Source organism: Dipteris shenzhenensis, chromosome 22 (genome assembly GCF_047967505.1).
Source record: "Dipteris shenzhenensis isolate YYH24624 ecotype China chromosome 22, Dip_SZ_1.0, whole genome shotgun sequence".
Taxonomy (NCBI): Eukaryota; Viridiplantae; Streptophyta; class Polypodiopsida; order Gleicheniales; family Dipteridaceae; genus Dipteris; species Dipteris shenzhenensis.
The window spans coordinates 20,835,239-20,850,806 of record NC_141617.1 but is presented as its reverse complement, the minus strand read 5'-3'; the positions used below and the strand labels follow the sequence as shown (position 1 = coordinate 20,850,806).

Sequence of the window (15,568 nt, the reverse complement as noted above, 5' to 3'; positions counted from 1 at the left end):
AGGTAGTCTACCATCACATGCTAGGAGTCTATGTACCATCTCAAAATCATACTCATGTAGCAACAATAGCATCCATCTTGCTAGTCTTCTAGTTAAGTTCTGTTGCTTGACCAAGTATAGCAACGCCAAATGACCAACATGAAATGTAAAAGGTCACCCCAACAAGTAGTGGCAGAACTTATTCATAGAGAAGACCATCCCCAAGCCTTCATGTTCTGTCCCTGAGTAATTCCACTCTACTAGTGATAGTCTGCGACTTGCATAATAGGCTAGTTAGAACCACCCTATGTCATCTTGTTGCATTAGAACAATTCCAATCGCTTATCTGAGGCATCCACAAACACATCAAAATTCTTCTTCCAATCTAAAGGGATCAAAATTGATGCTCTAGAAAGTTGCACCTTCAACTGCTGGTATGCCTTCTCACATTCTTTGGACCATACAAACGTTTTGGGCTCCACATGCACCAAAGCATTCAAGGGTATGGCCATGTGAGCCAAAAATTAGAGGTGACGATCATGCCATCGTATCTATCCTAGAAACTACAGACATTCTTTTGGGTTAGCTGGTGTTGGTGCCTACATAATTGTAGCCACTTTATCCAAGCCCACTCCTATTCCTTTAGTGCTAATCACATGCCCTAGTAGGGAGCCACTCTGGACTGTAAATGCACACTTCATTGGATTCAGCATGAACAACACTTCTCTCCAGTGTTGAAGCATAATTGCAAGTTATTCGAGTTGGTTCCGAACACGTTGAGATCATCTAGAAAGATTCTCATGAAATTTGTTAAATATTCCTTGAAGATCTCTTGCATAGCACATTGGGAACATCTATGGTGCATTTCGCAATCCAAACCATAAGACCGTGCACACATATACCCCCCAGGCCATAATGAAAGGTCCTCTAGCACCATCTGAATTAATTGTATCCATTGTACCCATCCAAAAATGAGTAGACCTCATGCCCTACCACTTCATCTAGCATGGAATCCATATATGGGAGTGGAAATGGGTTTGGCACTCTAGCTACATTTAGTTTGTGGTAATCCACAAGAATCAATAGCTTCTTGTTTTTCTTGGGCACAATCACAATTGGAGAAGTCCACTTTGGATCCTTGATTGGTGCAATGAATCCCACCTATAGTAGCCTCTCCATCTTGACCTGCTTAGCCACATGCATATTCATGCGGCAATGGTGCATTTTGGTGGGCATTGTGTCCTTCTTCAGGTTAACCCAATCTTGGTAAAACTTCGGGTCCAGCCCTTGCATATTGGAATAGTCCCATGAAAGCATGTCCACAAACTTAGTCGGTAGTGACACTGCATATTGGAATAGTCCCATGAAAGCATGTCCACAAACTTAGTCGGTAGTGACACCAATTCCTTTCTAAATTCCTCTTCTAGAAGTGTGCTTATCTTCACGAGCTTGGAGCTCCCATCGGTGCCTAGGAGCACCGTCTCCATGGCATCTTCTTGCATGCGTGTTACGTACATCATTTTCTCCTCAAATTCCCTCTCTTGTTCCAGGACATCTTTCATATCCAGGTCTGCACACAATAGGTCCTCTATAGGTTGCAATTGCAATTGTGGTGATGATCCTTGGTTCTAGCTAAACCTTAGGTTGAAGCTTCCATGGAGAGAAGCAATGACGGCAAGAGCTCGACGGAATGGCGTGGCAATGGAGCGATGAAGCTCGTGGGTTGATGTCATCTATGAGCAATGTCGTCCATCATGGGAGCTGTTGATTGCACTGGGAGCTTGGCTCAATGGCATGTTTTGCCTCTGTCATAGGAGCCGCTGGAGAGGCTTGTAGAGAGGAGAGCTTTGAGCCTTGTAGTCGGTGTAGGAGCTGCCTTGTAGCTCATGCGTAGGTGCTTGCTTGTTAGGTCATAGGGAGCATAGGTGTTGGTTGTCAGGATTGGCGTTGTTGCGAGGTTATCTTGCAAGGTCGTTGTCTGCTATTGCACGTTGGAGACATTTGGGGCTGATGTGTTGCTTGATGCGGCTAAAGGGCCGATGCTGGTTGCTATGTCCACATTTCTTCTTCCGGCAATTTACTGCTCGTGGATGCAGACGTGCATAACACTTGCGGTAGATCATCTTCTCCTGATTGTACTTTCTTGCTAGTGCCATCAGGGAAGGCTCGATAATTCCACACCACAGCCTCAGCACCAGATGGAGTGTAGACTCTTTCTGAATATGTTATAATCTGCCAGAGTGCGGCCATCCTCCAATTGCTTGCCTGCAACTATGAGACGTTGTTGGTCAAGAGGAATCCATTCTTTGTCCTAGATTTTGGTTTTGACGTTGTCAATAGTATCGCTGCTCTCGACCTCGAGGGTGATGGTTTTGTCAGTTTTGGAGAGGCTTATCTCAAGAAGACCCGTAAAGGTGCCCAGTCTCTCACAGAGAATGCAACAAACGAAATGTTGCTTAGAACGAGACCTCGATGAAGGAGTTGTCTGCCATTAAAGAATTTTTACAAGCTATGGAGGACTACAAGCAGAAGTTGCAGTGGTTGCTTTTGCCATGGGAGTCTTTCTCCTTAGAACAAAAAACTGATCTCTCTCTATCTTGAACTCACAGACTTCTCAGTGAATATTGCAAAAAAAAAATCTTTAATACTAAGAAAATCTCTCACTAGGGAAGCTAACCTAGGAGAAAAACATGAGCTCCTAAGGAGTATCTAAAACTAATCTAGGAGACTATACCTAAGCTCTGATACCATGACAAAACATGTGCGCCTCAGGATCTATGGAGCACTCTAAAGTGGATCGAACCTATGTGGAGACATGATGAGATGAGTGCTCATGACATGTAGCTCAAGTCAATTAGGTTCCAAGATAGATTAGCTTGGACTCATAAAGAGAATCTTGAGATAGTGCAAAGTGCTTGATTTTATATTACTTCAAATGAACCTCCCTTTTATAGGTGAGGGTACTTACATCCATATGCTTGCTCACATGTGGGATATCTCCTCCATGCCATGTGGCAGCTTTCTCTTTACTCATACCTTTGCTCTACAAGTGCTCATGGCACCACAACTCTCAACACACCCCTCCCCCTCCACCACAACCCCCCTTTTCTCCATGCCTCCCATTTCCACCACCTCTTTCTTCTCGCCCCCCACCCCCCTCCATCTCCACCACCCCCTCCCCCCTCCCCCCCTCCATCTCCACCATCCCCTTCCACCACCACCAACCCCCCCCTCCACCACCACCCCCTCCCCCTTCCCCCCCCTCCATCTCCACCACCACCCCCTCCACTACTACCTCACCCCCTTCACCACCCCCTTCCCTCCCCCCATTCCCACCCCCCCCAATCCCTCCCTCCCCCTCCCTCTTCTCTCTCTCTCTCTCTCTCTCTCTCTCTCTCTCTCTCTCTCTCTCTTTTCCCCCTCTCTCTCTCTCTTCCCCCCCCTCTCTCTCTCTCTCTCTCTCTCTCTCTCTCTCTCTCTCTCTCTCTCTCTCATGACTTGCAGCTCACGTGTAGGTGCTTGCTTGTTAGGTCATAGGGAGCATAGGTGCTGGCTGTCAGGACTGGCATTGCTGCGAGGTTATCTTGCGAGGTCGTTGTCTACTGTTGCAGGTCGGAGACATTTGGGGCTACTGCGTCGCTTGATGCAGCTGAAGGGCCGATGCTGGTTACTATGTCCACATTTCTTCTTCCAGCAATCTACAGCTCGTGGATGCAGACGTGCATAACACTTGTGGCAGATCATCTTCTCTTGATTGTACTTTCTTGCTAGCGCCATCAAGGAAGGCTCGATAATTCCACCCCACAGCCTCAGCACCAGATGGTGCCAAATGGTTCAGGCATAAACACCGTCCACTGGCATATGCATTAATAATATCTCATCCAAGAGAGCATAGCACTATCAGTGCATCACTTGCAATGTGTCAAAGCTATCCCTCAGCATAAAATAGCATCCATGTGTAAAGCGTCCATAAAAATAGCATCCCACAAGGCAATTTGGGCCTATCAGTGCATCCAATAAGGACTGCAATGCATCCAAATGGCCTATAAATCATCCACTACAACCCAATGCACACCATGAATGAGCGCACAACACTGCTCAAACTGCAACCAGAGTGATCTGCATAAGGTATGCTCAAGAAATCATAGTCCCACGGTAATGACCGCTACTGAAAATAGAACTTGAGATGCCTCAAAACATGGGCGCCATTGCATAATCGGACTCAGCAAGAAAATCTGCAAATATCTCTCTTCTGTCAGAACTCCAAAATTCCAACCGATGAGTGAGAAATGGGAGTCAACACTTATCCACTGCCATGTGGCATAAATCTAAGGTTTCAAAACCTTAGAATGAAAAATGCATAATAGATAGACGAAATCGAATACACAGAGATCTATAACTCTGAAAATCCTCCATCAAATCATGTAAGAACTGACAAGTAGGTGTTTTTGGGCATCTGAAACGCAATGGGACTGATGGTTTTGGAAACTATGGTCTCAATCATTGGGTCCAACACACAGACTGAAAAACGCTTTTGGAAACAGAGGTATTTGTAAACTCCACTAGAGTGCAAATGATGAGCAACATAGAAGTTTTAGGACCTCCTGAGTCCACTGGAATTGACAGATCTACAAATGGTTGCTCCAAACTTGAGTTCCAATACCCGGGCAGAAAAACGTAGAAACTGACACAGTGAGTCAGAAATCCAATGAAATGATCCCAGATTCAAGAATGAAGGTGTTTCCAAGCTCCTGAAGTGAAGTGGACACCAAAAGCAAGCAATAGTTGCCTCTACAAGTCAATATTATGGAGTCTCTGTCATCAAACGGAACAGGGAAAAGCTCAAAAAATGACTTTTTCTTTGAAAACACTTAATAGGCTCTCAAAACCACTTCGCAAAACCAAAGTGACTTTTCTAAAGGTTCCTCCAAGGTCTCTGCACACTTGGATGTAAGTAAAGTCACCCTCAAAGCTTCCCACAGAGCTTCTCCTTCCTCCCACAGAGCTACTGAGCTTCAAGTATTCACACATGCTCAGCTAGATCACCCGGGCTCTGATACCAGTTGAGAGTGCTCTCAACGGAAGCAAGAACAGAAGAGGGAGAGAGAGAAATAGAGAGCCGCACAAGTTTTGGTGGGTGCAAAACACCCTAATCTTCTTTTTCATTAATTTATATATGTGTTTGAGTATTGTTCATAACCGAGGTAAAGGCACAGTGACCTTTAACCCCCACAGTAGCTACGTTCTAGCCAACATCTCTGACTCCAACGCTCGTCAAATCCACATACAACTCCGCTACAACCACCGCCCTTGATAATTCTCTACCCCGAATCCCTCCTTGAGATTCAATCACTCCCTTTAAATCCTCCATGCCCCAACATGGTTGGACGCCATCGCGACAATGATGGGGATATCGACCTTGATGCAGAGGCTGACAATTTCTTTAATCGAGAAATAATAACAATCAAGGCAGACGTGAGAGTGCTCTCAACGGAAGCAAGAACGAAAGAAGGAGAGAGAGAAATAGAGAGCCACACAAGTTTGGTGGGTGCAGAACCACCCTAATCTTCTTTTTCATTCATTTATATATGTGTTTGAGTATTGTACATAACTGGGGTTAAGGCACAGTGACCTTTAACCCCCACAACCTCCCACTTAAAGGACAATGTGCCTTTAAGGGAGAACAACCCGTGAGCATACTATCCAATGCCCATCAATACACGACAATACTCAAACCGCTGACTAGGTAGACTCTTCGTCAGCATATCTGCAGGGTTATCATCTGTATGAACCTTGACAAGCTCTATGCACTTGTCCTCAAGTACCTCCCTGATGAAATGGTACCTGACCTCAATGTGTTTGGTCTTTGCATGAAAGACCGGATTCCGTGCTAGCTGAATAGCACTCATGGAATCACTATGCAATGTCGGTACACCTGTATGAATCCCCAAATCTCCCACTAGCCGATCAAGCCATATAGCCTCCTTGCAACCCTCTGTGGCTGCAACATACTCAGCCTCTGTGGTAGACAAAGCCACGCACTTCTGTGCATGAGACATCCACGACACTGCACCACCTGCAAAGGTGAACACATAACCAGAAGTGGATCTCCTACTATCCACATGCCCTGCATAGTTTGAATCTGTGTACCCAAGTACACGCATGTCTCCTTTACCAAAGCAAATGCACATCTCCTTGGTACCCTTCATGTACCTCATGATGCACTTAACTGCCTCCCAATGCCTCTTTCCTGGATTAGCCATATACCGGCTAACAACTCCCACTGCAAATGCAATGTCTGGTCTAGTAGCTATCATAGCATACATAAGACTCCCGACCGCTGATGCATAAGGAACCTTAGCCATCATGGCCCTCTCCTCTTCTGATTTGGGACTATCTGTATGACTCGGTTTCACATATGGAGGCAATGGAGTACTCACTGCCTTCCCCCCCTCCATATTGAAACGCTGCAATACTTTTGTAATATACTCTTTTTGTGAAAGCCAAAGGAGTTTCCTACTCTGATCACGCGTGATGCGCATACCAAGAATATGACCTGCAAATCCCAAATCCTTCATATCAAAGGCCTCATGCAACTTGGCCTTTAATGCATCTAGCTCATAAGTATTCTTTCTAGCCAATAGCATATCATCCACATATAGTGCCAAGATTATCAAGCTATTATCCTTAGCCCTTTTAGTGTAGAGGCAGTGATCAATTTCACTCCTTCTAAAACCCTGGGACCGAATGAAAGCATCAAACTTCTGATACCATTCTCTAGGTGCTTGCTTAAGACCATAGAGACTCTTTTTCAGCTTGCAAACTAAATGCTCTTTGCCCTTTTCTTCAAAGCCTTCCGGCTGCACCATGTAAATTTCCTCATGCAAATCCCCATGCAAGAAAGCTGTCTTGACATCCATTTGCATAAGCTCCATATCCTCTGATGCCATTAGTCCAAGCATGCATCTAAGTGTGGTCATCTTCACAACCGGAGAGAATATCTCATCAAAGTCCACACCCTTCTCTTGCTTGAACCCTTTAGCAACCAAACGGGCCTTGTACCTAGGCACATCATCACCTGTGACCTTCATTTTGTAGACCCATTTACATGGCAATGCTTTCTTTCCATGTGGCAAAGAAACCAAGTCCCAAGTCTTATTCTTCATAAGTGAACTCATCTCTGATTGCATAGCATACTCCCACTTGCGTTGATCCTCACGCATCATAGCCTCTCTGTAGCAAGAAGGCTCCCCGCAATCAGTAAGCATCACATAGTCTACCCCTGGAACAAACCTATCAGGCAGTCTAGACACTCTAGATGATCTTCTCAAGGGCATTTCAGCTTGCTGTCCCACTTGCATATCAGCCACATTTGGCTCATCATTTCCACCAATAGATGATCCATCATCTACCCTTGACTGTAGGAGTACTTGGTGGTACCATTTCTTGCACATTTGGTGCATGGACAGCTTGCTGTCTATCAACATATGCAGGTGGATTCACATCTTGGAAAGTGATTCTCCTCATTTCCACATCCCTCATGGGTGCCTTATGCATCTTCTTCTCATTGAAGACCACATCATGGCTGCGTATGATCTTCTTTGCTTCTGGATCCCAGAGACGATAGCCCATCTCTCCACTTTCACCATAACCTAGAAAGATGCATTTCCTAGACTTAGGATCTAGCTTCTTTCGAAGCTCTTTTGGCACATGTGCATATGCCTCACACCCAAATATACGCAAATGAGAGTAAGAGGGCTTCTTTCCACTCCATGCCTCTTCAGGAATACCACCATCCAAACTCTTACTAGGTGATCTATTGATCACATGCACTGCAGTCTTCATTGCCTCAGCCCAAAAACCACCAGAAAGACTTGCATTAGAAAGCATGCATTGCAACCTTTCTTGAATGGTACGGTTCATCTTTTCTGCAACTGGATTTTGCTCTGGAGTACGAGGGGATGTGAGCTCCCTCTTAATCCCACGTGTATCACAGAAATGCTGAAAGTCATGAGAGAGATACTCTCCACCATTGTCAGTCCGTAGGCATTTAAGCATTCTACCTGACTGATTCTCAACCAAGGCCAGCCATTTCTGAAATACCTGGAATACATCACTCTTCCGAGCTATAGCATAAGCCCACACTTTCCTAGTTGCATCATCAATGAATGTCACATAGTATTCGGCCCCGCCTAATGACCGTGTAGGCATGGGACCACATACGTCTGAATGCACCAAATCAAGCATTTCAAACTCTTTCTTTCCCCTTCTTTTATGGGCTGATTTAGTCTGCTTTCCATAGAGACAATGCTCACAAAATTCAAAATCAGAGAAACTCAAATGCGGTACATAACCCAAACGGCATAAGAGTTTCATTCCATTCTGGCTCATGTGCCCCAACCTGCAATGCCACAAAGAAGTGCTTGGCTGCTCGGTTATTGCAACAACATGATCAAATACCCCTGATACATGTAAGGAATACAAAGTCCCACACTTGGCACCCCTAGCCAAAAGCATAGAGCCCTTTTGAATTTTCCAACTTTGAAAGCCAAAAGTGGTGTGAAAACCAGCATCATCTAGCTGACCCACTGAAATAAGACTCTTGGTCAACTTAGGCACATGTCTCACATGTTTCAAAACAAATGCAGACCCATTTGCAAAAGAAAACTTTATGTCACCTGCTCCCACTATGTCACATGCATAGTCATTTCCAAGATGCACACAACTTGTCTTTCCACTGTCATAAGTGGATAACCATTCCCTATGGGGAGTAACATGGAATGAAGCACCAGAATCCAAAATCCAATCCTGGGAATATGCATCATCTGAAGTTGTAAGCAACTCTGTAGATAAAGTAGACATGAAGAGAACATCATTGTCACTATCATGTGTGACTGCATTGATCTCCTCGATCTTCACTTTTCCTTTGTCCTCCCTTGGACTCTCTTCCTTTTGATTTGCACCCCAATTTGCATTCTTTTTCTTATCCCTTTGCTCTCTTTTCAGCTTGTAGCAATCCTTTTTCATATGGCCCTTCTTGCCACAATGGTAACACTCAATGTTCCGTGCCTTGGATTTGCTACGAGACTTTCCTCTTTCTTGGGACTTCCCCCTGAACTGTGATCTGCCCCTTTGCATATTTAAGGCTGCATCCTGCTTGTTGCCATCCATAGACTTCCGTCTAATCTCCTCGGCCAACAAGCTACCCACAACATCATCAAATTTCAGTATTCCACCAGGTGCAGAGTTACTGACAGCTGTACGGAAGGTATCCCATGAGGATGGCAATGAACATAAGAGAAATATTGCCTTAGTCTCCGCATCAAAATTCATTTTCTGAGCCTGAAGCTGGCTGAAAATAATATTGAATTCATTCAAGTGAGAAGCAATGGAGACCCCTTCCTTCATTTGCAGCTCAAACAACCTCTTCATGAGGTAAACTTTATTAGAGGCAGTTTCCTTCTCATAAGTGGCACACAGTTTCTTCCACAAATCTTCCGTAGTCTGCTCATTTACTACTGTGAAATAAACTGACTCTGCAAGATGAAGTCTAATAGTAGACTTTGCTAATGCATCCAACTCATTCCAATCATCCTCAGACATATTTGCAGGCTTAGCTTCAATCCCTGCCAAGGGTTTAATCTGCTTCTTTTGAATAAGCACATCCCTTATCTGTTCTTTCCACAAAGAGAAGTTTGTCCCATCAAACTTTTTAATGCTGAAAAACTCCTTTTCAGGCATGGAAGAGGATGCCATGATGCAAATAAAGCAAATTCCCAAATGCTAGTGCCTGCAAGAGAGAATCACACCAAATACCAAGTGCACCCAAATGTGTATGCCACAATAGAGTGAAATATCACCAAAACTCAAAACTCAAAGCATCTGACTCATGTGCATATACTATGCATCCATATGAGCAAATCTGGCCCAAAAGAAAATGCCAATAAGTGCCAAATGACTCAAGCATAAACACCGTCCACTAGCATATGCATCAATTATATCTCATCCAAGAGAGCATAGCACTATCAGTGCATCACCAACAATGTGTCAAAGCTGTCCCTCAGCATAAAATAGCATCCATGTGCAAAGCGTCCATAAAAAATAGCATCCCACAAGGCAATTTGGGCCTATCAGCGCATCCAACAAGGACCGCAATGCATCCAAATGGCCTATAAATCATCCACTGCAACCCAATGCATACCACAAATGAGCGCACACTGCTCAAACTACTGCAACCAGAGTGATCTGCATAAGGTATGCTCAAGAAATCATAGTCCCACGGTAATGACCGCTACTGAAAATAGAACCTGAGATGCCTCAAAACATGGGCGCCATTGCATAATCGGACTCAGCAAGAAAATCTGCAAATATCTCTCTTCTGCCAGAACTCCAAAATCCCAACCGATGAGTGAGAAAAGGGAGTCAACACTTATCCACTGCCATGTGGCATAAATCTAAGGTTTCAAAACCTTAGTATGAAAAATGCATAACAGAGAGACGAAATCGAATACACAGAGATTTATAACTCTGAAAATCCTCCACCGAATCATGCAAGAACTGATAGGTAGGGGTTTTGGGCGTCCGGAATGCAATGGGACAGACGGTTTTGGAAACCGTGGTCTCAATCAACACAAACTGAAAAACGTTTTTTGAAACAGAGCTATCTGTAAACTCCACCGGAGTGCGAATGATGAGCAACATAGAAGTTTTAGGACCTCCTGAGTCCACCGGACTGACAGATCTGCAAATGGTTGCTCCAAACTTGAGTTCCAACACCCGGGAAAAAAACGCAGAAACTGACACTGTGAGTCAGAAATCCACTGAAATGATCCCGGATTCAAGAATAAAGGTTCCAGGCTCCTGAAGTAATGTGGACACCAAAAAGCAAGCAATAGTTGCCTCTAAAAATCAATACGGAGTCTCTGTCATCGAACGGAACAGGGAAAAGCTCAAAAAACGACTTTTTCTTTGAAAGCTCTTAACAGGCTCTCAAAACCACTTCGTAAAGCCAAAGTGACTTTTCCAAAGGTTCCTCCAAGGTCTCTGCACACTCGGATGCAAGTAAAGTCACCCACAAAGCTTCCCACAAAGCTTCTCCTTCCTCCCACAGAGTTGCTGAGCTTCCAAGTATTCACGCACGCTCAGCTAGATCACCCGAGCTCTGATACCAGTTGAGAGTGCTCTCAACGGAAGCAAGAACGAAAGAAGGAGAGAGAGAGACAGAGAGCCACACAAGTTTGGTGGGTGCAGAACCACCCTAATCTTCTTTTTCATTCATTTATATATGTGTTTGAGTATTGTACATAACTGGGGTTAAGGCACAGTGACCTTTAACCCCCACAAGACGCTGCCCCTTGGGAAAACTGGAACTTCCCAAATATAATGGTAGGGGAGATCCAACCCGATTCCTCCAGCATTTTGATGCCGTATGCCGAGTAGGTGGAGATCAATCCCATGAAACCAAGGTGGCTTGGTTTCCCATGGCCTTAACTGATGAAGCGTCTGAATGGTACCTAGACCTTCTAGTGGAAGAGCGAGCCACATGGGACCTACTTTAAACATAATTTAAACGATGCTTTCAAACGGAGAGGCTACAAGATGCTCTCGCTCCCACAATCGCACTTGCACAAGTGCCCCCAGCTCCGAGACTAAATCATGTTCCCATTCGGACACGTCCCACAACTACTTAGGAATCTGAATCCACGACCATATCCAAGAGCACCAAATCTAGCTCCTCAGGCAGTTCCATACATCAATTACAAGCCAAGGAAATAGACTTGTCATTTGAGTATAAAACAGAGTACCCAGTGTACTATGTAGAAGGTGCAGAGGGTCTAATACTAGTTTATGCAAATCAAGTATGTCCCAACACATATCGAGCACCAATCAAGTGCTACGGTTGTGGCAAAAATCATTGGATCACAGAGTGCCCTCATCATGGTAGCCCAACTACTTTCCAACCCCTCTGTAGAGATTGTGGCATAGGACATGCATGTATGGATTGTCCCATGAAAAATAAAGGCCCAGAACAAACATAGCTTAAGCCTGACATCCCAATTGGCATCATTGGGGTGGACCATCAAAGTCTGGGTCCGGCAAGTATAATATCACAACCTATAAATGTAATTACATGCCAATAGAAAGAGGCCACCAAGGACCCTAACATTCTAATCCAACCAAAGCGACTTCTTAAAAAGAAATCATAAGTGCCTCCACCTCCACCAAGCATTGAGTAACCGAGCTCATCCACATCAACTCCCGAGCCTCAAATAAAGGAAGCTCCATACCCAAATGTAGAGGTGGAGAAGGCTTGCTTTCAGGCACTTCAACAATGGGTACAAAAGGAATAAGCTCAATTTGAGACTGAGAAACAAGCTCAATTTGAGGCTAAGAAACAAGCTCAAGACCCAATCCATGACTTGGCCCCATAGAGTATTAATACTGTATGTGAGCCTCTGTTCCAACAACAGACTCCACAACATAATGTACCGCCACGTCAACTTGAAGGAGCCACACTCTCTAGCATCCTGAGTTGCCCTATGTCAATTCCCATCAGAATCCTCCTACATAATTGTCCCAATCTCTAGGAGAGTTTCAAAGGATGGATTGAACTCACAAATCCCCCTCCACCTATGAACGACATTGAAGATATCCCTATGCAAATGGGTGAGAGAGATGACATATGCAACATTACTATGCCTTTGATCCACAAGGCATAATAGTGGATGGTGGAGCAGGTGTAAATGTCCTATCAAAGGAGCTCTATGAAGAATGGGGTCTCCCACCAATGCAAAAGGCTAATTTCAACATATGCCTTGCTGATGATTCATGGGCAAAACCCTTGGGAATAGTAAATGGCATGTCCACAAAGATTGCAAGAGTCCACTTTTCCCTTCAATTCACAATCTTGGATCTCCCCAAAAAATCCTATCAAATCTTACTAGGACATCCTTGGATACGGGAAGCATCAGTCCTCCATGACTAGGGAACTGATAGACTGACAATCCAGAATTGCAACACTGCAGTCAGGGTGAATGTGGGGACAGGAGCTATAAAACCAATTGTGCCTAGAGCATTGGATGACACATCTTCAATGACAATCTCAAGCAAATCAGCTCCCTTGCAACAGCATGCCATAGTGGGCGATTCACAAAGCAATGTCAATAACTGGATACAAACATTGGCAACCATCAACAACTGCCATTCATTAGACCCCATCTTCTCATAGATAGATGCTAAGGTGCTACAAGTAGATCCTCCACTCACACATGAAGAACCAATCGATCTAGAGATGCCATTCTTTATGGCTGACCTCAAGTGGGATAATGAACCTGAAGAAGGTACCCATACAACTGATGAGTTAGATTTTCCTTGGGACCTTGAAATAGAGGCTGAGAATGCTGAAATTGAAGATCAAATCTTTGATAATGATAGCCATTATGCATGCCCTAATGGCAGTCGAAATCCTAAAAGTTGAACCTCCAAAGTTGAATAACAGCAGAAGATCCCGCAAGAAAGCTGGAGAAAATTGCATAAAAGCCAAAGCCGAACACTTTAATGAATTTGAACAAGTCCAAACAAGGATTATCGAATTATACCTTACAAATCCAGCTCCTTTAAAATCAGAGCCACCGCCTGAGAAAGCAACTCAATAAAAGCTTTTGACATAGCAATGAACTAGGACATGCATATATAGTGAGACTCATAGGCATGAATATACAACTTGTAGCCATATGAGGGACTATGAAATATCAATAAATTGTGCAATTCATTGTCAATAGACTCACTGAACGATATGAGAATTGAGTTGTTGGAAAAGTGTTAGTTGCTTTAGTCTCTCCTATGCTACCAAGTCCAAGTTACATTATTAAGATAATTATAATCTATTATCAACTTGCTTTACTCTCCCAAATATGGAAAGTAGGTTAAGCTTCATTTTGGAGATTCTTCCCAAATAGTGGATTTCACAAATCTATGTTGGCTACCTCTATAAGGGATTGTGGAAAAGATCGCTCACTTTTTTGGGCCCGCTCGCTTTTTCTCGCTCGCTCTATCAACTACCTCACTTTCGCACAGGTAGTGTGCATGCCGTTGTCAGATTTGACTTGGGTGTTGTAAGTAGTGAGAGCTTGAGTTTTGACATTCTCTGCTTCCTCAACAAGATTGGCTGAACATCTCTTTTTGGCATAACATTCCTTTTCAAAGTGTCCAGGTTTGCCATAAAAGTTACATTTCATTTTTCTCTTTCCCTTGAAGTTGCTTAGGTTGCTTCTGGCCAAATATGCCCCTTCTTTGTTTGATCCTTCTCTCCTACTCCAAGAGTGATACTTCAATTTCTACCAGACTTATCTCTGGCATATTGGTGAGTGTGGTTATAATAGTGCCATATTCTTGAGTGAGACTTCTAAGTAAAATGGCAATTACAATATCTTCATCAAGATTAAACTTGATGCCAGATAATTGTGGCAAAATGCTCTTCATTGAATTTAGATGTGAAGAGATGGACTCCCCCCTATCCAATTTTAAGTCAAAGAACTTGATAAGCAATCTATACTTAGAGCATCTTCCTTGTGCTCCAAACACATGCTCAAGATGAGTCCATGCAGCATGAGCAGCAGTCTCACATCTATCAATGTGATGAATATAGGAATCACTCAGACTAAGAGCAATTATAGCAAGAGCTTTTTCATCTAATGGAAGCCATGAAGCTTCTCCTTCTCTAGTTGTAGGTTTAGTTTCTTTGCCATTTTCTACCTTCCATATTCCCTTTTTCATGAGAATAAACTTTAGTTTTGTTTGCCAAGTGTGGAACCCCTCTCCTTCAAACTTATCTATTTTCAATTTGGAAGCCATTTAGGAAGGTCTTACCAAATTAATGGCTATGTCTAATCCCTTTACAAAAGGTCAATCTTTCTGAATAAAAAAATCACCTTCACCATATAGATGCAAATTGCAAGATAAGAATTCTAAAAAACCTAATTGTTTGGCATAATCATAACCAGTTGGCTTCTCCCACAACCTCTTAACTAGAGTCTTCTTCAGCTTGTACTTTGTCTTTGTAGTGTTCTTGATTTTGGAAGAGCTTTGAGAACTTGAGGTTGGCATGTTGTAAAGAGATTAGCACCAATTGAACTAACATTCTCTAAACTGAAATGATATACTTTGAACTGATTTTTGGAATAATAATCTTTGAGCTGAGTGTTTTACTCCTCAAGCATTTAGTGTAGCATAAAAACTCCAAAAAATATATTAGAAATGCTTTGCAGAGTACATGTAAACTTGGAGGATGAAATTCGACCAGATGAGAGCAAATCTTTGAGGGCTTTTGTTGCACAATGAAAGATATAGGACTAGAGAAGTCCCAGTACCAAGCTTGGGTGAAATGTCATGTCAAGTCACCATAGCCACAAGCTCCAATGTTGATTGATTTTTTCATCTATACGTCTCAATTACTAAAGCATTTGCCTTCAAATTTGTGCTTTGAATAGCACTTGGTGTCGCCCAGCTTCCTCTGAGAGGAATTACAAGATTGTTGATTTAGATGAGCAGCATTGTCAAAGTGGCACGGAATACTCAGAGAGACAATGCC

General features: G+C 43.5%; 1 pseudogene; it reads right to left on the bottom strand.

Annotated features, from left to right (window-relative positions):
- Window positions 1–1,937: 1,937 nt before the first annotated feature.
- Window positions 1,938–15,568, bottom strand: part of LOC147887858 (uncharacterized) — a 58,256-nt pseudogene continuing 44,625 nt past the window's right edge.